Source organism: Gopherus evgoodei, chromosome 3 (genome assembly GCF_007399415.2).
Source record: "Gopherus evgoodei ecotype Sinaloan lineage chromosome 3, rGopEvg1_v1.p, whole genome shotgun sequence".
Classification (NCBI taxonomy): domain Eukaryota; kingdom Metazoa; phylum Chordata; order Testudines; family Testudinidae; genus Gopherus; species Gopherus evgoodei.
In genome coordinates this window covers 158,985,387-159,012,830 of record NC_044324.1, presented here as the reverse complement: position 1 = coordinate 159,012,830, position 27,444 = coordinate 158,985,387, and the positions used below count along the sequence as shown (strand labels likewise).

General features: G+C 43.3%; 1 protein-coding gene across 7 annotated transcripts in view; it reads right to left on the bottom strand.

The window, feature by feature from the left end:
- The window catches only part of LTBP1 (latent transforming growth factor beta binding protein 1), a 364,113-nt gene that overhangs the window by 219,229 nt on the left and 117,440 nt on the right, over positions 1 to 27,444 (bottom strand). The window lies entirely within an intron of this gene.

Sequence of the window (27,444 nt, the reverse complement as noted above, 5' to 3'; positions counted from 1 at the left end):
AAGACCCAGACCCTCTGGATCTTAACACAAGGAAAGTAAACCCTTTCCCTCACCGTTGCCTCTCCCAGGCTTCCCGTCCCTGGGTTACCCTGGAAGATCACTGTGATTCAAACTCCTTGAATCTTAAAATAGAGAGGAAAATGCACCTTCCTCACTCCTTCTCTTTTCCCCTCCCAGATTCTCCCTGAGAGAGACAGTAATCCTACCACAGAAAGAAATTAGCCTCTCTCTCCCCCTTCCTTCCTTTCTCCCCACCAATTCCCTGGTGAATCCAGACCCCGTCCCCCGGGGTCTCACACCAGAACAAAAAAACAAACAAGCAATCAGGTTCTTAAACAAGAAGAGCTTTTAATTAAAGAAAGAAAAAACAGTAAAAATTATCTTTGTAAATTTAAAATGGAATAGGTACAGGGTCTTTCAGCTATAGACACTGAGAATACCCTCCCAGTCTAAGTATACAAGTACAAATTAAAATCTTTTCAGCAAAATACCAATTTGAACTTCTCCCAGCCAAATACACATTTGAACTTCTTCCAACCAAATACACATTTGCAAATAAAGAAAAACAAACATAAGCCTAACTCGCTTTATCTACCTAGTACTCACTATTCTGAATCTATAAAAACCTGTATCAGGGAGATTGGAGAGAAACCTGGTTGCACGTCTGGTCTCTCTGAGCCCCCAGAGTGAACAACAACCAAAAACTAACAGCACACACAAAAACTTCTCTCCCTCAAGATTTGAAAGTATCCTGTCTCCTGATTGATCCTCTGGTCAAGTGACAGCCAGGCTCACTGTTCTTGTTAACCCTTTCCAGGCAAAAGAGATATGAAGCACTTTTATTCTATTAACTCTTACTTATCTATTTATGACAACCTGACAGAAGGATTACACAAATTATAACAAGAATCTGTTCAAAAGAAAATATAAAAACATTGAACACCATGATTTGCTATTAGAGATATCCTTAAAACTAGGAGATTGTTCATGAAGGTACTTCAGATGTTTCCAGTAGGGACAAAGACAAAGTATATCACAACATTTTCTTGGGCAGCAGGCTAAACTCAGACAAAAAATCTACTTTAAATCTGCTGATATGGTAAGCACAAGAGGATAGATATTGGGCTAGATTCTCAGCTAGTGTAAATCAGCATCTCGACTGGAGCTTTGCTGATTTATATCAGGCCTGGTCTACACTACGCGTTTAAACCGATTTTAGCAGCGTTAAACCGATTTAACGCTGCACCCATCCACACTATGAGGCCCTTTATATCGATATAAAGGGCTCTTTACATTGGTTTCTGTACTCCTCCCCGACAAGAGGAGTAGCGCTAAAATCGATATTACCATATCAGATTAGGGTTAGTGTGGCCACAAATCGACAGTATTGGCCTCCGGGCGGTATCCCACAGTGCACCACTGTGACCGCTCTGGACAGCAGTCTGAACTCGGATACACTAGACAGGTATACAGGAAAAGCCCCGCAAACTTTTGAATTTCATTTCCTGTTTGGCCAGCGTGGAGAGCTCACCAGCACAGGTGACCACGCAGAGCTCTTCAGCACAGGTAATCATGCAGTCTCCTGAGAATCGAAAAAGAGCTCCAGCATGGACCTCACAGGAAGTACTGGATCTGATCGCTATATGGGGAGAGGATTCAGTGCTAACAGAACTCCATTCCAAAAGACGAAATGAAAAAAAATTTGAAAAAATTTCCAAGGCTATGATGGCCAAAGGCCACACCAGGGACTCAGTGCAGTGCAGAGTGAAAGTTAAGGAGCTCAGACAAGCCTACCAGAAAACCAAAGCAGCAAACGGAAGGTCCGGGTCAAGGCCGAAAACATGCTGCTTCTACGCTGAGCTGCATGCAATTTTAGGGGGCTGTGCCACCATTACCCCACCCCTGTCCATGGATTCCGAGGTGGGGGTTGTAATCTCAACCATGGCTGAGGACTCTGCGGAGGAGGAGGAGGAGGAGGAGGACGACCTTGCAGCGAGCACACAGCACTCCGTTAGCCCCAACAGCCAGGAGCTTTTTGTGACTCAGACAGAATTACCCTCCCAGCCCTCCCAAGCCACTAGCCCAGACAGTGAAGCCATGGAAGCGACCTCTGGTGAGTGTACCTTTGTAGATATAAAACATGGTTTAAAAGCAAGCGTTTTTTAATGATTGATTTGCCATGAGGGCTTGGGATGCATTCGTGGCCAGTAAAGTTACTGGAAAAGTTTGTTAACATGTCTGGGGATGGAGCGGAAATCGTCCAGGGACATGTCCATGAAGCGCTCCTGGAGGTACTCCAAAAGCCTTTGAATAAGGTTTCTGGGCAAGGCAGCCTTGTTCCGTCCACCATGGTAGGACACTTTACCACGCCATGTATGTAGCAAGTAATCGGGTATAATTGCATGACAAAGCATAGCTGCGTATGGTCCCGGTGATTGCTGGCATTCAAGAAACATCCGTTCTTTATCTCGCTCTGTTATCCTCAGCAGGATGATATCGTTCATGGTAACCTGGTTGAAATTCAGGAATTTAATTAAGGGGACAGAGATGGCCATTTTCCTACTGGGCTGTTGCTTAAAAGAAATCCTTCCTTGCACGGAGCCAAGTGGGGGGAGGAGAGGAAGGATAGCGCTAAGCTTTTTTGCGTTTGGCTAGCAGGAATCATCCCAGCTACCAGCCATGCAGTGGGGGGCGGAAAGGGGGGTGATGAGCAGTGATCTTCCATGATACCAGCCATGCAGTGGGGGGAGGGGTAAAGCAATCATCCTAGAGAATTGGATGAGGGGGTTGGCTTCTGCTGCTGCATGTTAACAGGAAAGAAGCATCAGAGGGCACTGTGTATCAGTTTCACACATACAGAATGGGAGGAGACTGTCTAGGAAGGAGTATGGCAGAAAGAGATCTAGGGGTCACAGTGGACCACAAGCTTAACATGAGTCAACAGTGTGATACTGTTGCAAAAAAAGCAAATGTGATTCTGGGATGCATTAACAGGTGTGTTGTAAACAAGACACGAGAAGTCATTCTTCCGCTTTACTCTGCGCTGGTTAGGCCTCAACTGGAGTATTGTGTCCAGTTCTGGGCACCGCATTTCAAGAAAGATGTGGAGAAACTGGAGAGGGTCCAGAGAAGAGCAACGAGAATGATTAAAGGTCTTGAGAACATGACCTATGAAGGAAGACTGAAGGAATTGGGTTTGTTTGGTTTGGAAAAGAGAAGACTGAGAGGGGACATGATAGCAGTTTTCAGGTATCTAAAAGGGTGTCATGAGGAGGAGGGAGAAAACTTGTTCACCTTAGCCTCCAATGATAGAACAAGAAGCAATGGGCTTAAACTGCAGCAAGGGAGATTTAGGTTGGACATTAGGAAAAAGTTCCTAACTGTCAGGGTAGTTAAACACTGGAATAGATTGCCTAGGGAAGTTGTGGAATCTGCATCTCTGGAGATATTTAAGAGTAGGTTAGATAAATGTCTATTAGGGATGGTCTAGACAGTATTTGGTCCTGCCATGAGGGCAGGGGACTGGACTCGATGACCTCTCGAGGTCCCTTCCAGTCCTAGAGTCTATGAGTATATGAAGGCTGGAGAAGCCAAAGGACAATGGCTTACCATGGCCACATACAAGCTGAATTCTGATACCCGGACCTGTGTCTGTGATATCTGTAACACCAGAGCCGCAGGCACTCAATATTAAGATGCAAAATGCGATCTTGTAGTGAAATCACATGTGCTACGTAAGGTGAATAGTGTTGTTCACTGTGAAAGAGTTTAACCATTGTTCTGTAAAATGTATCTTTTAAAATACTTCTCTCCCTTTTTTCCCTCCCTCATGCAGCTGCACATTTTTCAAGCCTCCCTACTCCATCCCGAAGGCTCTCTCAGATAAGGCGGAGGAAAAGGAAGACGCGAGACGAAATGTTCTCGGAAATCATGGAAGTAACCCGCAATGAAAGAGCTCATCCGAATGACTGGAAGGACGTAGTAGCAAAGTACAGGAAAGATGCCAGTGAACGTGAGGACAGGAGGGACGAACGTGAGGATAGGAGAGACGCTCGAGATGAGAGGTGGCGGCAGGAAGATCAGAGGTGTAGGCAGGAAGATCAGCGGTGGCGGGATGCAACACTGGAGCTGCTGCGTGATCAAACTGATATCCTCCGACGTCTGGTGGATCTTCAGGAAGAGCAGCGGGGTCACAGAGTGCCGCTGCAGCCCCTGTGTAACCACCCTCACCATGTTCCATATCTTCCTCACCTAGACGTGTAAGAACGCGTGGGGGAAGGCTTCGTGCACCTGCCCACTCCACCCCAGTGGACAGTCCAACCAAAAAGCTGTCATTACACTGAAATGTATTTAATGGCCTTTTCCTTCCCTCCTATGCTCCTCCCAAACCACACCCGGGATACCTTGTCAGTTTTCTGCCTCTTTTTATAATTACTTTTTAATAATGAATACATGATTTTTAAACGATAATGACTTTATTTCCTTAAGCAAGCTGTAATCAAAGGGGGAGGGTGGGTTGCTTACAGGGAAGGAGTCAATAAAGGGAGGGCATTCATGAAGGGGAAACAAACACAGCAGTCACACCGCACCCTGGCCTGTGATGAAACTCGTTTTCAAAGCTTCTCTGATGTGCACCGCTTCCTGGCGTGCTCTTCTAATCACCCTGGTGTCTAGCTGCGTGTAATCAGCGGCCAGGTGATTTGCCTCAGCCTCCCACCCTGCCATAAAGGTCTCCCCCTTACTCTCACACAGATTGTGGAGCACACAGCAAGCAGCAATAACAAAGGGGACATTGGTTTGGCTGAGGTCTGAACGAGTCAGTAATGTGCGCCAGCGCGCCTTTAAACGGCCAAATGCACATTCTACCACCATCCTGCACTTGCTCAGCCTGTAGTTGAACAGCTCCTGACCACTGTCCAGGCTGCCTCTGTATGGCTTCATAAGCCATGGCATCAAGGGGTAGGCTGGGTCACCCAGGATAACTATAGGCATTTCAACATCCCCAACTGTTATTTTCTGGTCTGGGAAGTAATTCCCTTGCTGTAGCAGTTTAAACAGAGCAGTGCTTCTGAAGATGTAAGTGTCATGAACCCTTCCTGGCCATCCCACGTGGATGTTGGTGAAACGTCCCTTGTGATCCACCAGTGCTTGCAGCACCATTGAAAAGTACCCCTTGCGGTTTATGTACTGGGTGCCCTGGTGCTCCGGTGCCAAGATAGGGATATGGGTTCCATCTATGGCCCTCCCACAGTTAGGGAATCCCATTGCAGCAAAGCCATCCACTATGACCTGCACGTTTCCCAGAGTCACAACCTTTCACAGCAGCAGCTTAATAATTGCTTTGGCTACTTGCATCACAGTAGCCCCCACAGTAGATTTTCCCACTCCAAATTGATTCCCTACTGACCAGTAGCTGTTTGGCATTGCAAGCTTCCAGAGGGCTATTGCCACTAGCTTCTCCACTGTGAGGGCTGCTCTCCATCTTGGTATTATGGCATTTCAGGGTAGGGGAAAGCAAGTCACAAAGTTCCATGAAAGTGCCCTTACGCATGCGAAAGTTTCGCAGCCACTGGGAATCATCACACACCTGCAAAACTATGCGGTCCCACCAGTCTGTGCTTGTTTCCCAGGCCCAAAATCGGTGTTCAATGGCTAGAACCTGCCCCATTACCAGCAGGATCTCCAAAGTGCAGGGGCCCGCGGTTTGAGATAATTCTGTGTCCATGCCCTCACCACTCTCGTCGCCGCGCTGTCGTAGCCACCGCCTCCTCTTCGCCTGGCTTTGCAGGTCCCAGTTCAGCATAGACTGTACGAGAATGCACGAGGTGTTTACAACGGTATTGATCTGAGCAGGGCCCATGCTTGCCATGCTATGGCGTCTGCCAGAGCAATCCAGGGAAAAAGGGCGCGAAATGATTGTCTGCCGTTGCTTTCACGGAGGAAGGAATGAGTGATGACATTTACCCAGAATCACCTGCGACACTGTTTTTGCACCATCATGCATTGGGATCTCAACCCAGAATTCCAAGGGGCGGGGGAGACTGTGGGAACTATGGGATAGCTACGGCATAGCTACCCAGAGTGCAACGCTCCAGAAATCGATGCTAGCCTCGGACCATGGACGCACACCGTCGAATTAATGTGTTTAGTGTGGCCGCGTGCCCTCGACTATATACAATCTGTTTTATAAAACTGGTTTATGTAAAATCGGAATAATCCTGTAGTGTAGACGTACCCTCAGCTGATGATCCATTTCATCATATTTAAGCGATGTTTATTACCAGTGGGCTGACAAAGTAATAATCCCAGTCCCAAATGGGTAAACGGTGCTGTCACAGTATGGTGTTTTATACAGCTAAGGCAAACACATTATTGCCAAATACAACAAGCTTTGTGGTGCCAGTCCTGTCATGATTATGCTCGTTTTGAGAGAGAAAACAGCAGAGCAAAGCAAGAGAATTAACCACAAAGAGCAGTGCTGAAACAAGTTTATCATTTTTTTAAAATATAAAGACCTTTTTTGGGCATTTGAAAGTTATTATTTTAAATAGATAAAAAAATAATTTTCTAAATTTTGAACTGGAAATAGGAGAAAAAGATGATTACATCAATCAGGAGTGGTGTCACTTATTAGTTCCCCCCCCACACACATACATCTCTCTAAAGGTGAAGATAAAGCTGCAGACATTATATTTCAAGACTGTTAGATAGCATGATATGCAGCAGTAAGGCTAAATTTCCCAAACAAGATAGTGACTCATATTTAAACAACCATCATTAACCTTAACTCTGCCTTATTACAATTGCAACCATGTGTATTTTCAGAATGTATTGCACTATTTTCATTTCTATAGCTGGGCTCAAGGATTCTGTTGGGGGGAATTTAGGAGGGCTACCTCTTTCCCTTTCCCCGCACCTCCAAAGACCTGAAACATCAGTGCTGAGGGAAGGGAAAAATATGCCACAGATGCAGAACTCCCCCTTATACAAGCATGTTTCTGTTAATGACTGAGAGGTGAACATGGAGCCCAAAGAGTGGAACCTGCTATTTTGCCCCAAAGATCACCCTGAACTTTACAATTTGACAGGGATTTTGGGCTTCAGTGAAAGGATTGTTTTAGGGAGATGATACATTGCCATAGAAATTGCTTCTCTCCTCATGTCATATTGTGGTGTTGAGGCCAGCTGAGGCACATGAACTAATAGCTCCCAGATTTAAATGTGAGGAGGGTAAGGACAGCAAGTTAACAGAAAGGGTCCGGGGCTTTGGCATTCTAACCCACTGATGGTACAGCAGAGTGTCAGTTTGCCAACTCTCCGAACACATTAAGAATTATTTTCCCAGACTCTCTCTAACAGGTGTGCTGAATGGTGTTGGGTGGATTGAGGGGAAAGTTTTGGGCCACTAAATTGGAAAAGATAATTAATGTAGTCAGAAAGTCAACTAGAAATTGTGTATGTATTTTAAAATTAATTTGAACATGTACCTCAAGCTTTGAGAGCTACATTTTAAAAATCTAAATTAATGACATTTGGTTGAATTTTCATAGATTCATAGAGTTTAAGACCAGAAGAAACCATTAAGTCATCTAATCTGACCTTCTGTATATCACAGGCCATTAAATTTCACCCAGATACCCCCACAGCGAGCCCAATAACTTGTGTTTGACTAAAGTATATCTTTCAGAAAAGCATCCAATCTTGATTTGAAGACATCAAGTGATGGAGAATCCACCACCACCTTTGGTAGTTTGTTCCATGAATATTCACCTTCACTGTTAAAAATGTTTGCCTTCTTTCTAATTTGAATTTGGCTTTATCTTCTAGTAGTCACTGGTTCTTGTCATGCCTCTCTCCACTAAATTAAAGAGCCCTTTTGTATCTGGGATTTTCCCCCTGTGAAGGTACTTAGACACTGCAATCAAATGATCTCTCAATCTTCTTTTTGATAAAATAAACAGATTGAGATTGTCACTGTGAGGCATCTTCTCCAGTTCACAAATAAATGTTTTGGCTCTTTTCTGCACCCTCTCCAATTTTTCAACTTATTTTTTAAAATGTGCACACCAGAACTGTATGCCATATTCCAGTATTGGTCAATGCCATAGACAGAGGTAAAATCTCCTCCCTATTTTTACTCACCACATGCCTATTTATACATGCAAGTATTACATTAGCCTTTTTTGCCTCTGCAATACACTGGGAGCTACTGTTGAGTTACTTGTCCACTACGACCCCTAAACACTTTTCAGTCACTGCTTCCCAGGATACAGTCCCTCATTCTGTAGATATGCCCTGAGTTCCTTGTTCCTAGATATATAACTTTCTGTGTGGCTGTATTCAATGCATTTTGTTTGAATAGGCTCAGCTTTCCCAGCATACGTGCTGTAACTAAAGGTGCAGAGGGGGTAGGGGTTCTGCAGGACCCCCTGGCTTGAAGTGGGTTGAATAATATACAGAGTTTATGGTATGGTTCAATGGTCTCAGCACCCCCATTATACAAATTGTTCCCCAGTGACCCAAATCATCCTGTATGACGGCCCTGACATCATCATTATTTACCATTCTACCAAATTGTGTGTCATCTGCACATTTTTTCAGCACTGATTTTAAATATAACTCCACATCATTGATGTAAAGGTTGAATAGTATCTGGTCTAGCAATAATACATGCAGAACCCCACTCAGAACATGGGAATGATGAAGTACTTTCCAGTCCATTAGTCATTAGCTAATGATGATTCCTCATTGAAAATTACTATTTGTGATCCATCAGTTAGCCAATTCTTAACCCATTTAACATGTGCTCCATTGATAATTTTTTAATCAGAATGTTGAGTGGTACTAAGAAAAAACCTTTACAAAAATTTAAGTATATTATATCTATGCCTTTGTCAACTAAACTTGTAATCTCAAAGAATGAAATCAGGGTTGTTTGAAAAGACCTATTTTGCCCTAAAACTGTGTTGACTGCTATTAATTTTATTTCTATTTATTAGTTCTTTATCAGTTGAATCTCGTATCAGATTTTTCATTATTTAGCCTGGAGCTCATTTCAGACTAACTAGCCTATAGTTATCCAAGTCATTCCACTTGCCCTTTCTGAATATTGGCATAACATTACCTCTCTTCCAGGCTTTTGGAATTTACCTGATATTCCAACATTTATTAAAAATTAACCTCAGCAGACCAGAGGTCTCCACAGCCAACTCTTTTAGGCATTTGTGTGCAGATTATCTGGGTCTACATTAAAATGTTTATCCCTAGCAGATACTGTTTAATTTACTCCTTAGTTACTAATGGACTGGAAAATATGTCATCGTCCTCATGCAATACAAATACATCATCCTGCTTCATTCAAATACAGAACAGAAATAATTATTGACGACTTCCGCTTTTTCTGAATTCTTAACTATTTTACCATCTCCATCTCGTAATAGGTCAACACCATTGCTAGGATTTCTTTTGTTCCTAATATGCCTTAAAAAACTCCTCCTCGTTGTCTTTAGCCCTGCCAGATGTAGATTTTTTCCTAATGTCTTTAGCTTCCCTTACCAATATTCTGCATAGTATAACTTCCAATTTATATTGAATTCTATCTATTTCCCTTCTTTCCATTTATCTATTATATATTCTTTTGTTATGTCTAATTGCTGCCTTCACCTCACCACTGAATCAGGATGGGCTTTGAGCCAAAGTTGTTCTCTTTCCTGATTGTGTTATCATGGCTTTTTGGCCATCTAATAAACTCTTCTTAAAGAATTGTGAATTTTCATTTACATTTTTATATCTAAATTTTTCTCCCAATCAATTTCACTCATTACTTTCCTGAGCTGAGGAAACTGTAATAAAGAATGATCGTGTGAGGTGATTTAAGAAAGAATGGCATAGCTTTGAGGGTAGGATTTTGAAAACCACTGTATGCTGACCTAGCTCTATTCCCACTGAAGTCTCTGTGGGGCATGGATTTGTAAATAATTTCATGTGGGAATTACACTGACACTATCTGTATGACTGGGATTTAAGTCTCAAAAAATGGCTGTAAGTAATCCTGAGACTTTGCACGTAGCTTTAATGGAATTCTTCTCAGACAAACAAGACTTCTCTTTCTGTTACTTTTTTCTTCCTTCACAAATACAAAGTGACACATGACACACACAACACACATAGTGGTACTCAAGAGAGAGTTGAATAAATGCTGAGGGCACTTACAAAAAAACCCAGTATTTATGTCTATTTGCTGATCAATTAATTTAAATACTTTAAAAGGGATGGATTAATGTATTAATGGAATAAAATCTGAAGATATTTCCCTATTATAATAATCAGTATTTGTAAACAATAATTACATTATTTTGTAAAATTAAATGAATTTAGAACATGCTCCCTACATTTAAAAACATCTCCCTGTTTGCTTTTTCAGAGACAGAGATATAGTTTCTCTGCACTATAGTTTCCTGGCATTATAAATTTTTGAGAATATTCTTTCAAAAAGTAAAGTGGTATTTTAATTCTAGATCAAATCTTAAAAAAATACATTTAATCAAACAAAAACAAAAAGCAACTTATCCAATCTCCTGAAATGTCCAATGTTCCCCTTTTTATTATTGATATTTCCATTTGAAAAAGAACCTTCTTTATTACTCCTCTCCAAGCTTCTCTGTCAGCCGTATTCAACATTCAATGTATAACACAGCATTTATTACATTAAAATCAGATGAAACAATGACTATGATGTGACTTAATGTAGTCTTATATCTGCACTGCATGGTAGTGAGCGAGATAGTCTCTGTTCAAATAATCTATTGAAGCAGCAAAAACGAAATAAAAATAAAATACAAAAATAACCCAAAATGTATCTTCAAGCATGTTATATCCCAGTTTCCCTCCCACCTTCTTTAATATAAAATTCTCCATTTAAAAAACATTCTCTAACCTCAGTAGAAAGACATGGGATTAGGATCAACTTCTGGGATGATCCTGATCTCCATGAATAATTAAGTTATCTGTGAGCTGGTGAAAAGTAGACTAGTGATCAAAGTCACCTGAGAATAGTGTCATTTTACTGTAAACAATGTGTGTATGTCTAACAAATTAGGTGTAGACTAGAAAATAGGAGCCATCTACTTTTGAATAAATGATATGTGATCTGTGTCTTAATCATAGGCAGAAAGCTGATAGGGTTTGGGCCGTATGAAAGACAAAATAAACTAGTACACACTGGCTCAGGTCCTTTTATCCTTACTCATGTAATAAGTTTAACTAAACTTACTGGGGCTATTCAGGTGAGTAGGGCATACAGGGTTTGGCTCAGAGACAGAATTTTCCAAGAGAGGGTGCCAAACTTGCAATCTGACCCATAAGCAAGAACTGTATTGCCTTCGTCGAGTCCCACTAGAAGTCAAGTGGATTCTGCTAGAGTGCAGGACACCCAGAAGGATCAGACTGCAGGATTGGAACCTACGTCTCATGATCTTTTATATCAGGTATAAGAGTCACTAGTGCACATACAAAGAGAAAAAGTGAAGTTACCAGAAATTCAGTCCTGATTTTTTTCCAAGTACCAGTTCCTTGTCCCCACTGGAATGATTCCACTACCATCAGGATGACCTTGAATGCACCATGTATGTGAGGTGCATAGGTGGAGGACGCCATTTTGTTTCTGTATAAGTGCCAAACATACACAGAGCCACTGAGCCCAGACAGAGAAGTGCTTCCACTTGGCAAAGTAAGAGTTTCACGTAGAGCCCTTTCTACTATTAGTAAGGACAGACTTACACATTGTGGGAGCAGGAACATTCTCAATCTAATGCCCATCCAAATACCAAGCTGTGTGGTAAAAAGTTTCTGGGTTGGGATATCTGATCTTGCCATTCTCTTGCGTCACAAGATCTGGAAGGAAAGGAATGCTGATTGTCAGTTGAGCTGACGTGCATGGGGAACTGGAAACCAGAACTGCCTTGGCCATCTAGACGTGATGAGAATGACTCATACTCTGTCATGTCAAATCTTCCATGGTATTTAAGCAAGCAGTAGGATAAGAGGAAAGGCATAGTTTAGGTGGTCTGTCCAAGGAAGTAGGAGAGCATCACCTGGAGAACTGGTCCTGAACTCCCCTGGATCAGTATATGTTGCATTTCCTGTTGTCTGAGAGATGAAAAGATCCCAGGTAGGGGTTCACTGAACTGTGTAATTCCCATTCATGATTGGTGATAATGTACCTGCTGAGGCTGTCTGCCAGTAAATTATGGGTTTCTAGAAGGTACACTGATGATAGGGTGATCTGGTTCTTGATATACCAATTCCACAGATTGACCATTTCCTCATACATAGGATTGGATCTCGCCTCTCCCTGTTTATATAGAATATGGTTGCCATATTGTCTGACATTATGAGAATGTAGTGAGATTGGATTAATGGTAAGAATGCTCTGCATGTTTCTCAGACTGCTCTGAGTTCCAGGTTTACATGCATCATGGTTTCCCAGGGTGCTGAAGTGCTCAGTGCTATGTGACCACCCATGTGAGCCTCCTACCCTAACGAAGAGGCATCTGTGATTTTTGTCCTGTTGGGAGGACAACGCAGGAAAGGAATGCCCACACACACTTATGCTGGATCCTCACACAAGGTCAGAGAGGTCTTTATGTTGATGGAGATTGTCACTACAATGTTCAGCCTGTGTTTGCTCAGTACATATCTTGTTTGAAAGCAGCCAGTAGGCAGCACAGGTGTTGTCTGACAAATGGCTTTAGGTAAGTACATGACACCACATGACTGAAGAGTGCAAGGCCCACCTAGCCCTGTGTCTGAAGGTTGTATATCTACCAGTCTGCCCATGGCTTGGAATCTGTCCATAGGGAGATCAGTCTTTGCCTTGACTGAGTCTAAGGTCATGCCTATGAATTTATTGTCTGAGTCCGAGTTAGGATGGATTTCTCTATTTTCACAGAGACTCCTAGGGATGTTAGGAGATGGGGCAGTGACGCTATGATTTCTGGATGTGCCTTGCCTGTGAGAAGCCAGTCATCCCGATACAGGAAGATAGTGGAACCATCCTGTCTGAGATGTGCTGCTACTAGAGACAACACTTTCATGACGACTCTGGGTGCATTTGCAAGGCTGAATGGAAATACCCTGTAGTGACAGAGGTTGTCGCCCACCACAAATCTGAAGAGCGAGCAGTGATGTGAAAGTAAGCATCTTTCATATCAAGAGTTATCAGCCATATGTCTTTTTCTAAGGTTGGTACAATTGATGCCAACGTGAATTTTATGCGAAAATTTTATCTTGCAAATAAAGATACTGAGTCATTGCATGTGAAGGATAGGCCTGAACCCTTCTGTCTTTTTGGGGACTAGAAAATATTTGGAGTAAAACCCTCTTCCTTGTTATTGAAGGGGTAACTGCTCTAATGGTCCCTACTGTAGGAGGGGTTCTACCTCCTGAAGGAAGATCTCCTCATGGGAGTGATCCCTGAAGAGCAACAGAGAGAACATGATGGTGTATCCAGAGTTGATAATATCCAACAGTCGTCCTTTGTCCACTGTTATTGTCCTCTAATTGTGGGAAAATCATGCTAGGCATCAACCAAAGCAGATCTTGGAGTCAAGCGGAGATGACACCAGAAATGGTTTGAAGCTCTCGAGCGTCCCATCAAAAGTATCTTTTAGTTGGATGGTGAGGTTGCGTAGCTGCAGTATAGAGGTGGATGGGGAATTGTATCTGAACTTTTGTACCTGCTACCTTTTACAAGGGTGCTTCTAAGAGCATTGGTGGTAGAAGGGCAGATGTAAAGGCCTCGGCTTGTAAGACCTTCTATGGTACTTCCTCTTTGGGGCTGTCGTATATATACCCATGAGGGCGAGGTTTACCCTGGAGTCTTTTAACAAATTTAAAGACTCATATGTCTTCTGGAGGAAAAGACTGATTTTATCAAAGGGCAAGTCCTGCATGGTCTTCTGTATTCTGTGCCTCTTTGGGGAGCCCCGAAAGATGTAGCCAAGATTCTCGGTGTATCACAATAGCTGTTGCCATAGATCTTGAAACAGTGTCAGATCAAACAGAGCAGAGACAGGGGGCCATCCAGGAGTTAGTTGTGGATTCTTAATCTAGACCATTTGGCTCCAGCACAAATTAAGAGTTGCAAAGAACAGCTCTAATTTATGCCCTCAAGGTCTTTACATCAGTGGAGGACAGAAGGTAGTTCTCTCCCTCTCACTTGCTCACTCCCTCCCCTTAGCCTGAGGGTGATATAGGGCTGGTGAGAGAGGTGGCTATGCCAGCAGAGAGATCCCCTAAACATGGAGAATTCTCAGTTGTCCATTTCCAGCAGAGTCAAATTTGGAAAGAGCAAAATCATTTTCTGCAGACACAGTTTGCACCTGCAAAAACTTATCCTGTTTTTTTTTTTGTTTTTGTTTTTTTTTTTGCACCCTTGAATAATGTGAACAAAACTCTCAACAACTGTAGGACTAAGTACATGATTTGTGCCCACAAAAAAGGAGGATATAACAGGCCTCCTCAAAAATGTGGCATACACTGTAGTCCATAAAATGCAGTCTATCACATTTTTAATAATCCAGGTTCCTGGGATATCAGTAGAGAATCCTTAATTTTAACTAGCCAGACGTTGCCATTATTGAGCCTCATGAAGTCAGTGAAAATAACCCCCTTTGAAGCAGTACAAAAACTATCTTGCAGGTTGTCTGACTATGAACTATGCTGGCTCATAAGAAAATTTGCAGGTTTTAAATGATTAGTATACAATACCTCACATGCTTTCAAATTTTAGGGTTGGCTATCAGTAACAATCACCAGCAGAAGATTCAGTTCATTCATGGTATGAAATAGAGATGTTTATATGAAACCCACGTGGCCTATTTAAATTTGCCCTCCACCCCCCAACTTGGATTATGAAAAAATAGGAACTATTCTCTTGCAGCGATCGACTTTAATAAGGGCTGTTGAAAACAGGCTATTCATTAAAAGGGTGATGACTTCTTTTCTTTACTTTAACATTTAAAGTGAATTTAGAGCTGATGAAAGGTTCCAGACTAAAACTCAACATTAATTATCAGAGCAGAAGCTCATACAACACAGGTAGTGACAGTACAAGACTTCTGTATTGAAATGAAATGAATTTTAACCCCTTTTCTGGAGGGGATACCTCTAATTCATACCAATTTAATCACTGGTCTCTCTGATGAGACTACCAATAAAAGTACCAATTTATGTCAGTTGTGAGGTGGCCACCTGCACTCTTGGAACCAGGCCAAAACAGCCTACATATTTCATATAGGACATTGAACATAATGTTACACTACTAATATGGAGCTGGAATCAAATTGGTAACCTAAAGGGGAAACAGTTCTGTCTCTCTAGACCAATCTCTATGGCTATCCAGTTCTCTTTAGAGTGATGATTTTGGTTCCTCTACATGCATTACTCTGCAGGGGGGAAAACCCTCTTCACCAGCAGTGGTCAAACCCAAGACTACAATGAGATTATTTTTACTTTAAAAATAAAAATATATTACTTTAAATTTGTCATTTGCTGTAAATATACTCACATGTGGTAGCAATATTCATATAATAAATTGTGAAAACATTTATCATACAACTCTGACCACATCACATTCAGTTTGCCCACTAATCCATCTTTTCTAAATATACTTGTAACATTCCAAACATCTGAGCAGCTTCAAACAACCACAGTTTGAAGTGCAAAGAGGGGAGGGGAGACAAAACATTCTTTGGGATTCTCTGTTCAGTTACATTGGTTTTAAACCATTGCAACTCCATTGACTTCACTGGAGTTAATCCTGACCTACATGAGTGTAATATGAGAGGAGAGTCGGTCTGAAATTTCTGCACTAATACAAAGTTGGGAATCGCCCCACAACACCTCCACTATTGAAGGATATAAGGCCTGTGCTTTTGCCCTACTAAACTGCAGGATGTCAGAACTTAAATAATATCAACATGTACAGAAAATCTACGCTAGTCATTTTTAGGGATTTCTTAAATGCATCTGTCACAGTTCAGAGTAACTGCACCTGTATTCCCCTCTCATCCACAAGGGCACCCGCTCTGGGCTCCTAGCTCCTCACCCACCACTTCTCTTGGATGGAGACCCACATTTCTTCCTCCTAACCAAGAAATCTTCCAGGCTGCACAGTTCCCTAGGCACACTGTGCTTTCTCCAGAAAACCAGACTGCCTAAAAGGTGAGCATCTGCACTTTGCTTTCTCTCCAGAGCTATGAATGGCATAATTGCCAGCAATTACAAGTTGCCATACAACTCTTTCTAAGCAAGCACAAAAGCTTACCAGAGGTTACTTTGACTCCAGCCCTGGGATCTGGTAGGTGTCTGTCTTTTCAACCCTTCCATGAGGCTTGCTCCCCTATTCCTTTGGACAGAAGTTTCCATCCATTTGACGGGTCAGAAAGAAAGCCCTGAGTCAGTTTAAACTCATGATATTTATTCAGTAGTCCTTTCTTTTTCTGCTGATCTCTGGAGAATTCAGTTTGAACTAGTATATGCAAGCCTTCCAAGCAAGGGACATCTCTCTGGGGGGGGGGGGGGTAACAACCTGACTGATTTCCCTTAATTACCACCCACTAGCTTTAATTCCTGGAGGAGCTGTGATAACTCTCCCTCATGAAGTAGAACATAATCATACATAAACAGTTCATTTAAACAATGGACCCCAAAGATACTTAAACTTAATTCAGTAAGGTCTCCCAAGGATATGCAGGAAATTGCCATATCTGTCACCATATCAATCATCATTTCCTCTCCCTGCAAAACATGTGCAGTTGGACTCATAGTTCTTAGGAAACCTGGATGTGGAAGGATATGAAGACAGTACCAATAAATACTAAAATTCTTTCAAACAAACATTCTTAAAATAGTGGGGTTTTTTTGCAAAATAAGTGTCAAACTGAATACGTGTGTGTTGTGGTATAAAGGTTTTATAGGTATTACTTTGGGAGGTCCTGCATAATTTATTAATTGCTTTGCCAACTTCAAGAATTATTGTCATCCCAAACCTATGCCATTCAAACCTTGGTACCACAACACACCATTATGTATTCTCTACATGTATAATAATAGCACAGGTTTATTACCAAGCCTTAGGTTCACTATATGATCATTCTAAAAATTTCCCTATAGCAAAAAGTAAAAATAAATTTATATAAGGATGATAGATTTTTGAAGAGTAAAAATTATGTCAAATAATCCCAAGAAATACATTAATTTTGATCTTACTAAACGTTTCTTTTTATATAAACAAACATGAAAATAATACTATATATATATATATATATATATATATATATATATATATATATATATATATATATAAATAAAAGTAGAGATGTTGCAGTTAAATAATACAAAAGTACAAGATGTGTTACTTTTACCCTATTGTCACATTCAGATCGTAAAACAATCTTTAAATATTAGGGATTAGGATGAGACCTTTGGCAGATTTTCCCACATCTGTTTATTGTGTGGTCTCTTGTGCCTTCCTCTGAAGAAATCAGCTGCTGGCCAATGTCAGAGAAAGGATATTAGACTAAATGAACAGTGGCTCTCATCCAGGGTGACAATTTCTATGTTCCTAACACTTTAAAGTCCCTCCCTACCCTATACAGAACACCCATACACTGTTCATTAATATTAATACTTCCCTCTGTTTATTAACACTCAAAATAAGAGTCCAAAATATAAAACTGTACTTCAACTGATAGCAAACATTTGGAATGTTAAATGTACCATACCTGGTACACATGCATTATTGTATCCGCTCTTGCCACTTTGGAAAAAGCCCCCTTCCATGTTCTGACACCAGTGCAACATTCATACACAGTACTCTCCTCCTTCCAAGTTCTGAGTCCACGTTTCAGTGGATACACACAGCTGGGAGGGCAGGAGTCTCACACATATTGGCTATCTGGTTATTTAATAGCATGACTGTAGTGGCACTATCTCTTTAAAGGCTCCACATCACTATGCTCTGAGAGCTGGAGGAAGCAGTTGTACCATTAATGCAACTGCTCCCCTGCCATTATAACATTCTCCCACCAGAATGTAGTTCCCCTGCCTGAAAGTTTCTAGAAGGCCTGTTGGAAGCTTGTATGGAGAAAAAAGTAACAACAAAGAGTGGTTTGAAGCAGAGATCAATGCAGCTGTGCAACACAAAGCCACACAGGCACCCTGAGGGAGTATCCTGAAATATCATCAGGAGCAGTAACTACACTGTGGAGTCATGTTAGAAACCCAGCACAGTGCACCTGCTCTCCCCAGTATCTGAAACATGAGGAGGGTTCCCTCCAATTATGTCAGTGAGTAATACCACCACAATACCAACTTTTCTGGAGCAAGTTTGCACAAATAATAAAATGAGGATGATCCCTTTCAAGTGAATCTCCCCTTTGGCATATAAAGAAGGATCCATGAACCAAACTCTCCTGGGCCAGTTCAGAGGGCTTTAAACTAGGTTCGACGGGGACAGGTGAGCAAAGCCTACAGGTAAGTGGGGAACAAGACCTGGGAGATGGGTTGGAAACAGGAGGGAGCACGGGCTATAATGGCAGAGAGGAAGGAGGGTCAGGGCGAAGCTGGGAGGCAAGATCAAACCAGTATCTTAGATGCCTATATACAAATGCAAGAAGTATGGGTAATAAGCAGGAAGAACTGGAAGTGCTAATAAATAAATACAACTATGACATTGTTGGCATTACTGAAACTTGGTAGGATAATACACACGACTGGAATGTTGGTGTGGATGGGTATAGTTTGCTCAGGAAGGATAGACAGGGGAAAAAGGGAGGAGGTTAACCTTATATATTAAAAATGTACACACTTGGACTGAGGTGGAGATGGACATAGGAGACAGAAGTGTGGAGAGTCTCTGGGTTAGGCTAAAAGGGGTAAAAAACACAGGTGATGTCGTACTGGGAGTCTACTACAGGCCACCTAATCAGGTGGAAGAGGTGGATGAGGCTTTTTTCAAACAACTAACAAAATCATCCAAAGCCCAAGATTTGGTGGTGATGGGGGACTTCAACTATCCAGATATATGTTGGGAAAATAACATCGCGGGGCACAGACTATCCAATAAGTTCCTGGACTGCATTGCAGACAACTTTTTATTTCAGAAAGTTGAAAAAGCTACTAGGGGGAAAGCTGTTCTAGACTTGATTTTAACGAATAGGGAGGAACTTGTTGAGAATTTGAAAGTAGAAGGACGCTTGGGTGAAAGTGATCATGAAATCATAGAATTTGCAATTCTAAGGAAGGGTAGAAGGGAGTACAGCAGAATAGAGACAATGGATTTCAGGAAGGCGGATTTTGGTAAGCTCAGAGAGCTGATAGGTAAGGTCCCATGGGAATCAAGACTGAGGGGAAAAACAACTGAGGAAAGTTGGCAGTTTTTCAAATAGACGCTATTAAGGGCCCAAAAGCAAGTTATTCCGATGGTTAGGAAAGACAGAAAATGTGGCAAAAGACCACCTTGGCTTACCCTTGAGATCTTGCGTGACCTACAAAATAAAAAGGCGTCATATAAAAAATGGAAACTAGGTCAGATCACGAAGGATGAATATAGGCAAATAACACAGGAATGCAGAGGCAAGATTAGAAAAGCAAAGGCACAAAATGAACTCAAACTAGCTATAGGAATAAAGGGAAACAAGACGACTTTTTATCAATACATTAGAAGCAAGAGGAAGACTAAGGACAGGGTAGGCCCACTGCTCAATGAGGAGGGGGAAACAGTAACGGGAGACTTGGAAATGGAAGAGATGCTTAATGACTTCTTTGTTTCAGTCTTCACTGAGAAGTCTGAAGGAATGTCTAGTATAGTGAATGCTTACGGGAAGAGGGTAGGTTTAGAAGAGAAAATAAGAAAAGAGCAAGTAAAAAATCACTTAGAAAAGTTGGATGCCTGCAAGTCACCAGGGCCTGATGAAATGCATCCTAGAATACTCAAGGAGTTAATAGAAGAGGTATCTGAGCCTCTAGCTATTATCTTTGGGAAATCATGGGAGACGGGGGAGATTCCAGAAGACTGGAAGGGGGCAAATATAGTGCCCATCTATAAAAAGGGAAATAAAAACAACCCAGGAAACTACAGACTAGTTAGTTTAACTTCTGTGCCAGGGAAGATAATGGAGCAGGTAATCAAAGAAATCATCTGCAAACATTTGGAAGGTGGTAAGGTGATAGGGAATAGCCAGCATGGATTTGTAAAGAACAAATCGTGTCAAACTAATCTGATAGCATTCTTTGATAGGATAACGAGCCTTGTGGATAAGGGAGAAGCGGGATGTGATATACCTAGACTTTAGTAAGGCATTTGATACGGTCTCGCATGATATTCTTATAGATAAACTAGGAAAGTACAATTTAGATGGGGCTACTATAAGGTGGGTGCGTAACTGGCTGGATAACCGTACTGAGGCCATGTCTACATCTAAAACTTTACAGCGCTGGTTGTTATAGCTGTATTAGTACAGCTGTATAGGGCCAGCGCTGCAGAGTGGCCACACCTACTGCTAGCAGCGCTGCAAGTGCTGTTAGATGTGGCCACACTGCAGCGCTGTTGGGAGTGATGCATTGTGGGCGGCTATCCCACAGGGCACCTCGTCCCAAAGCGGCGCTGGGGCTTGTGGGAAGGGGAAGGAAGTGTGATTGTCCTTCTGCTTCCTGTTCCTGTTCCTGTTCCAACGGCCAGCGTTGCTTTGGTACACATGCGGAGCACTGTGGCAGCATTGTGACTCTAAAGCGGTTTTTCTGCATTATCTTTCAAGAATGGATCCTCAGGTACTGAATACCGTACTAATGACTATTGCCAGCACATCTCGCCTTACTGTTGATCTAATCCTTAGGCTGCTAAATGTGCGTGTGACTGACATTGAGGAGTGGGACGATGGTACTGAATCGCATCAATATGCAGACAGTACAGTGCTAGTGGCAATAACAGACATGCTCTGCTCCGTGGAGCGGCGCGTTTGGGCTCGGGAAACCAGCACTGAGTGGTGGGATCACATCGTCCTGCAGTCATGGGATGACGAGCAGTGGCTGCAGAACTTTCGTATGAGGAAAGCCACTTTCATGGCACTTTGTGATGATCTCGCCCCCAACCTGCGGCGCATGAACACGAGATTTAGAGATGCCCTTTCTGTGGAGAAGCGGGTGGCTATTGCAATCTGGAAGCTGGCAACTCCAGACTGTTTCCGATCGGTGGCGAACCAGTTCGGAGTGGGAAAGTCCACCGTTGGAATGGTGCTGATGCAAGTTTGCAGGGCCATTAATCGAACACTGACAAGAAAAACTGTGACTCTTGGGAACGTGCAGGACATTTTAGATGGCTTTGCAGAAATGGGCTTCCCTAACTGTGGAGGGGCAGTAGATGGGACGCATATTCCTATTATCTCTCCACCCCACCTGGCATCGGAGTATATTAATCGCAAGGGGTACTTCTCTGTGGTTCTGCAAGCGCTTGTGGATCACCGTGGGCATTTCACTGACATTTACTCTGGATGGCCTGGAAAGGTGCACGATGCACGCATATTTAGGAACAGTGCCCTGTTCAGGAGGCTTAGGGCCGGGACCTTTTTCCCAGATCACAAGATAACAGTAGGGGAAGTGGAAATGCCCATTGTGATTCTGGGAGACCCCGCTTACCCATTAATGCCATGGCTCATGAAACCATACACGGGGAAGCTTGACAGGAGCAAGGAACGGTTCAACTACAGGTTGAGCCGCTGTAGAATGACTGTGGAGCGTGCTTTTGGCCGTTTGAAAGCCCGCTGGCGCAGTCTGTTCGGGAAGCTAGATTTGATGGAAAGCAGCATTACCGCTGTTATATGCGCGTGCTGCACCCTCCATAATATTTGTGAAGGGAAGGGTGAAAGGTTCAGTGAGGAATGGACCTCCGAGGTTAGACGTTTGGAGAATGAGTTTGCTCAGCCAGAGAGCAGGGCTAACAGGGAGGCCCAGGAAAGGGCTTCAAGGATTAGGGATGCTATAAGGGAGCAATTTGATGCTGAGAGCCAGCAGTAATGATTGGTGCATGTGTTGTGCTTTGCTTTACATTGCTGTGTATAATTAACCATTTCTATCACCAATAAAACATAGGGAAAGAAATACAAACCAAATCCTTTTATTTGTCATACAGTAAAAAACAGGAAAGGGGGTATGGGTAGTTCACCGTACATTCAGATGTTTTAATATTTCCTATTTTACTCAATTGAAACCGCCTGATGCAAGTCACCGTTGCTTTGCTGCAGGACGATTGGGGTGGAGTGCACTGGGTAAGAATTAAACATATCTTGGTTACTAGGTGACCTAATAGGTGTTGGGGGCAGCTGATGATAATAAGGAACTGGGTGCTGCATAAAGCTATTTTGAGGATACACAGGGGGACAAGTAACAGTGCTTTGGGAAGGCTGTGGGATATCACGGTTTATATTTGTCTGCATGGCTACAAGAGACTCAAAAGATTTGGTTTGCCGAGACAGGAGTCTCATCATCTGCCTGGCTATTCTTTTGGCAGACAATTCCTGTCTCCTGCTTTCAGTCAGCCTCCATTCCTGTAAACTCTGCCTCCATTCCTGTTCACTTTTTCTCCACTCCTCAGTCTTCCTACTTTCCCTGTTGTAGTGGTTCAGAACGGTCTTGATCAGCTCCTCTTTTGATTTCCTAGGATTGCGCCTCAAATTCTGCAATCTACGTGAGGCTGGTGACACAGCTGCATTACTCGAGTTGCCTAGAAAAAATAGAGACAGAGACATGTAAAACACAGGGCATCATTGTTTATTATCAACTTTTGAAGGACACTGTAAACTGTAGGTAGCATCCCTCTCACATACCTCACATAACACTGTAGACTTCAAGAAAGCTGACATGTCTAGCAGTGGGGTGAGTACTTTTGCTTAAAATTCTCCCATGTTAGTGGGATGTCTTGGTTCCTGCTTGGAAGGGGGGCCGGGTGAGTAAAAAGCACCCCGCAGGACACGTTTCCCGCTTGGAAGGGGGGGTGGTGGACGGACAGAGCACACAGCAGGGCAGGTTTCCCGCTTGGAAGGGGGGGTGGTGGACGGACAGAGCACAAAGCAGGGCAGGTTTCCAGCTTGGAAGGGGGGATAGGCGAGGAAGAAGCACCCCGCAGGACACGTTTCCCGCTTGGAAGGGGGGGGGGTGGACGGACAGAGCACACAGCAGGGCAGGTTTCCAGCTTGGAAGGGGGGATAGGCGAGGAAGAAGCACCCCGCAGGACACGTTTCCCGCTTGGAAGGGGGGGTGGTGGACGGACAGAGCACACAGCAGGGCAGGTTTCCCGCTTGGAAGGGGGGGGTGGACGGACAGAGCACACAGCAGGGCAGGTTTCCAGCTTGGAAGGGGGGATAGGCGAGGAAGAAGCACCCCGCAGGACACGTTTCCCGCTTGGAAGGGGGGGTGGTGGACGGACAGAGCACACAGCAGGGCAGGTTTCCAGCTTGGAAGGGGGGATAGGCGAGGAAGAAGCACCCCGCAGGACACGTTTCCCGCTTGGAAGGGGGGGTGGGGGACGGACAGAGCACACAGCAGGGCAGGTGAGGAAGAAGCACTCCGTCTGGATGCCTACGTGCTGGGAAGGGCGGGGGGGGGTTTGGTGGATTGGGGCAGAGGAAACAGAGCGCCTTGCGCTGGGGAGCCGTGCTTCTAGGTACCTGCCCTCAATTATCCCTAAACTATCCACAGGCTTTCATAATGCCAGACATATCACTGCTGCGTGTTACCAAGGAAGAGCGGGAGGGTCTTCTACAGGAATGCGGATACCGCCCTGGCCCCTATGCAGCTCGCCTGTGTGCGGCCATGGTCCCCCCACCCCTCGCTGCACAGTGGATCGGACGAGTTAGCCTGAACGGGACAGGGACCACGGTGGCTCTACCTATAAACTTGTTAAAGCACATTGCACAAGATCTAGCTGCAACTTTTCAAGAGATTACTCAGGCAGATTACACAGATGTCATAGATCAAATCAATAGGCTATTCCTCGTTTAGGCATGCATGCAGTCAGCCATAACGAGAATCCTGCTAGCACAAAGCATTGCAATCTACTTACCACGAGCACGATCCTCAGCTTCCTCATCAACGTCCGCTTCCAGCTGCTGGGACTGGCTAGTCTCCTCAGGGCTAGAGAAGAGCTCCTGGCTGCCTGTGTCCTGAGACTCCGGGGTGTCCCCCTCAACGCCAGTAGTATCACTGTATTCATCCTCTACACCATCCCCCACGTCTCCCTGCTCTGAACTCTCCATCGTGCTTCTAGGATTCACGGTGGGGTCACACCCAAGAATGGCATCCAGCTCCTTGTAAAACCTGCAGGTTGTGGGGGCTGCTCCTGAGCGTCGGTTTCCCTCACGGGCTTTGCAGTATGCACTCCTCAACTCCTTAATTTTTACTCTGCATTGCAAGGCGTCCCGTTCGTAGCCCCTTCTCATCATGGACTGCGATATCTGACCATAGGTATCGTAGTTTCTCCTTCTAGAGCGCAGCTGTGTTTGAACAGCCTCATCTCCCCACACACTAATTAGATCCTGCAGCTCTGCATTGGTCCATGCTGGGGCTCGTTTGTTGCGTGGAGGCATGGTCGCTGAATGATTGATTGATTAATTGCTCTCCACGCCTGACTGAGCAAACAGGAAGGTGATTTTTGAAATTTCCCGGGGCATTTAAAGGAGGGGTCAGGTGAGCACAGGGCAGAGGAGTTTTCTTGATTACCAGAGAGGTATCCTCAGGTATGCTGGGATACCTGCTTATTCCACGGAGGTCAAGAAAAGCGCTGGTGAGTGTCTACATTGCATTACCAGCGCTGGATCACCAGCGCTGGATCCTCTACACCCGAGACAAAACGGGAGTACGGCCAGCGCTGCAAACAGGGAGTTGCAGCGCTGGTGATGCCCTGCAGATGTGGACACTCTCAAAGTTGCAGCGCTGTAACTCCCTCACCAGCGCTGCAACTTTCTGATGTAGACAAGCCCTCAGAGAGTAGTTGTTAATGGCTCCCAATCCTGCTGGAAAGGTATAACAAGTGGGGTTCCGCAGGGGTCTGTTTTGGGACCGGCTCTGTTCAATATCTTCATCAACGACTTAGATGTTGGCATAGAAAGTACGCTTATTAAGTTTGCGGACGATACCAAACTGGGAGGGATTGCAACTGCTTTGGAGGACAGGGTCAAAATTCAAAATGATCTGGACAAATTGGAGAAATGGTCTGAGGTAAACAGGATGAAGTTCAATAAAGATAAATGCAAAGTGCTCCACCTAGGAAGGAACAATCAGTTTCACACATACAGAATGGGAGGAGACTGTCTAGGAAGGAGTATGGCAGAAAAAGATCTAGGGGTCATAGTAGACCACAAGCTTAATATGAGTCAACAGTGTGATACTGTTGCAAAAAAAGCAAATGTGATTCTGGGATGCATTAACAGGTGTGTTGTAAACAAGACATGAGAAGTCATTCTTCCGCTTTACTCTGCGCTGGTTAGGCCTCAACTGGAGTATTGTGTCCAGTTCTGGGCACCGCATTTCAAGAAAGATATGGAGAAATTGGAGAGGGTCCAGAGAAGAGCAACAAGAATGATTAAAGGTCTTGAGAACATGACCTATGAAGGAAGGCTGAAGGAATTGGGTTTGTTTAGTTTGGAAAAGAGAAGACTGAGAGGGGACATGATAGCAGTTTTCAGGTATCTAAAAGGGTGTCATCAGGAGGAGGGAGAAAACTTGTTCACCTTAGCCTCCAAAGATAGAACAAGAAGCAATGGGCTTAAACTGCAGCAAGGGAGATTTAGGTTGGACATTAGGAAAAAGTTCCTAACTGTCAGGGTAGTTAAACACTGGAATAAATTGCCTAGGGAAGTTGTGGAATCTCCATCTCTGGAGATATTTAAGAGTAGGTTAGATAAATGTCTATTAGGGATGGTCTAGACAGTATTTGGTCCTGCCATGAGGGCAGGGGACTGGACTCGATGACCTCTCGAGGTCCCTTCCAGTCCTAGAGTCTATGAGTCTATGAGAATCACGAGTAATAGCATGAAGGGAATTTGAAATTTCTTGACATGGATTATGTTGATAAAAAACAAAGTTTTGCTGGAGGATGGCTTTAGGAACTGATGGAACATGAGGTCCTGAGAGACATTCGAGTTTGAGTAGTGAATTAGATCATGGGGAATAGGTGACATGCAAGAGAAGGGAGGGAAAGACTGAAATCCTGGCGTCTAGGGGCAAGGAACCAAGGGATTGGTGATGGGTGAGAAGGGAAAATATACTACGCATGGAAATAATCAGAAATGTACTAAAAACATGCACATCTGCAACAGGGTTATCATCCATTCAAAACACTTTAATCAATGTTTACACTTGCACTCATATTTCCGAAAGTACCGCAGCCATTCAAATCTATCCTGTACTATTCTAAAAGTATGAATGAATAAAACAGAGCACACATGGCTTTCTTGAGCAGTTTAAGAGCATAGTCATGAGGCTGCACCCATACTACTGCACTTCTTCGGCATGTTACAAATATTAATACTCCCTTTGAACAAATTATTGCAAGAAAACAACTTTTAAGACAAATTTGATTTAAAAACAGACTTCAGCCAGTCTGAGAAAATAAACATCTGCATTCATTCACTGCTGCTGTCAAGAAAAATGTAGCTGTAATAAGTGCTTGGGATTGTTTTTGACTCTTTTACAAAGGACTGATTAGCATGCACAGTAACAAAAACTGTGTTTATTATTATGGCTGATCCCATCAGAGACTTTAGGCCTTTGCTATCTATTGGCCTAATCCCAATCACTTTGCTGGTGCAAGATCAGGATCGGGGTCTCACTGTGCCAGATGCCATACAAAGACACAGTCCTTACCTCAATGAGTTTACAAACTGAGATAAAAGACACAAGTGAGTGTGAGAAGGAAAAGGAAAGGCTCCAAGTGGTTAGTACAGATGTTTCCCTGCTTAAAATGTGCACTGTATTTTTAAAAAAGTGCATAGAAAGATGTCTGGAATGACCCAGCCTTTCAAATAATTTTTTAAAATTAATTTAGCTGTAAATGTAAGCCTTGTATCTGTACTGGACACTTGATACTGACAAAATACTAGCTCCATTAATGGAAATGGAACACTAAGAATCTGAGGTTGCTGAAGCAGTAGATGGGGGGGAAATGGAACGGCAATAAATAACATTCTGTGTAAATCCATGGCGTATGAATAATAAGCAATAATAACAGAATATGAAAGGTGATGTGAGTGCCTCAAAAACTATAAAATTTGAATTACATCCATTATAAAATATTACATTACAGTGCAGCTTAATATTTCTAAACTAAATGGAAGGTGTTACAAATACAGCAAAGATACGAGTACTTTGTCAAATATAATGAAGGTAAGA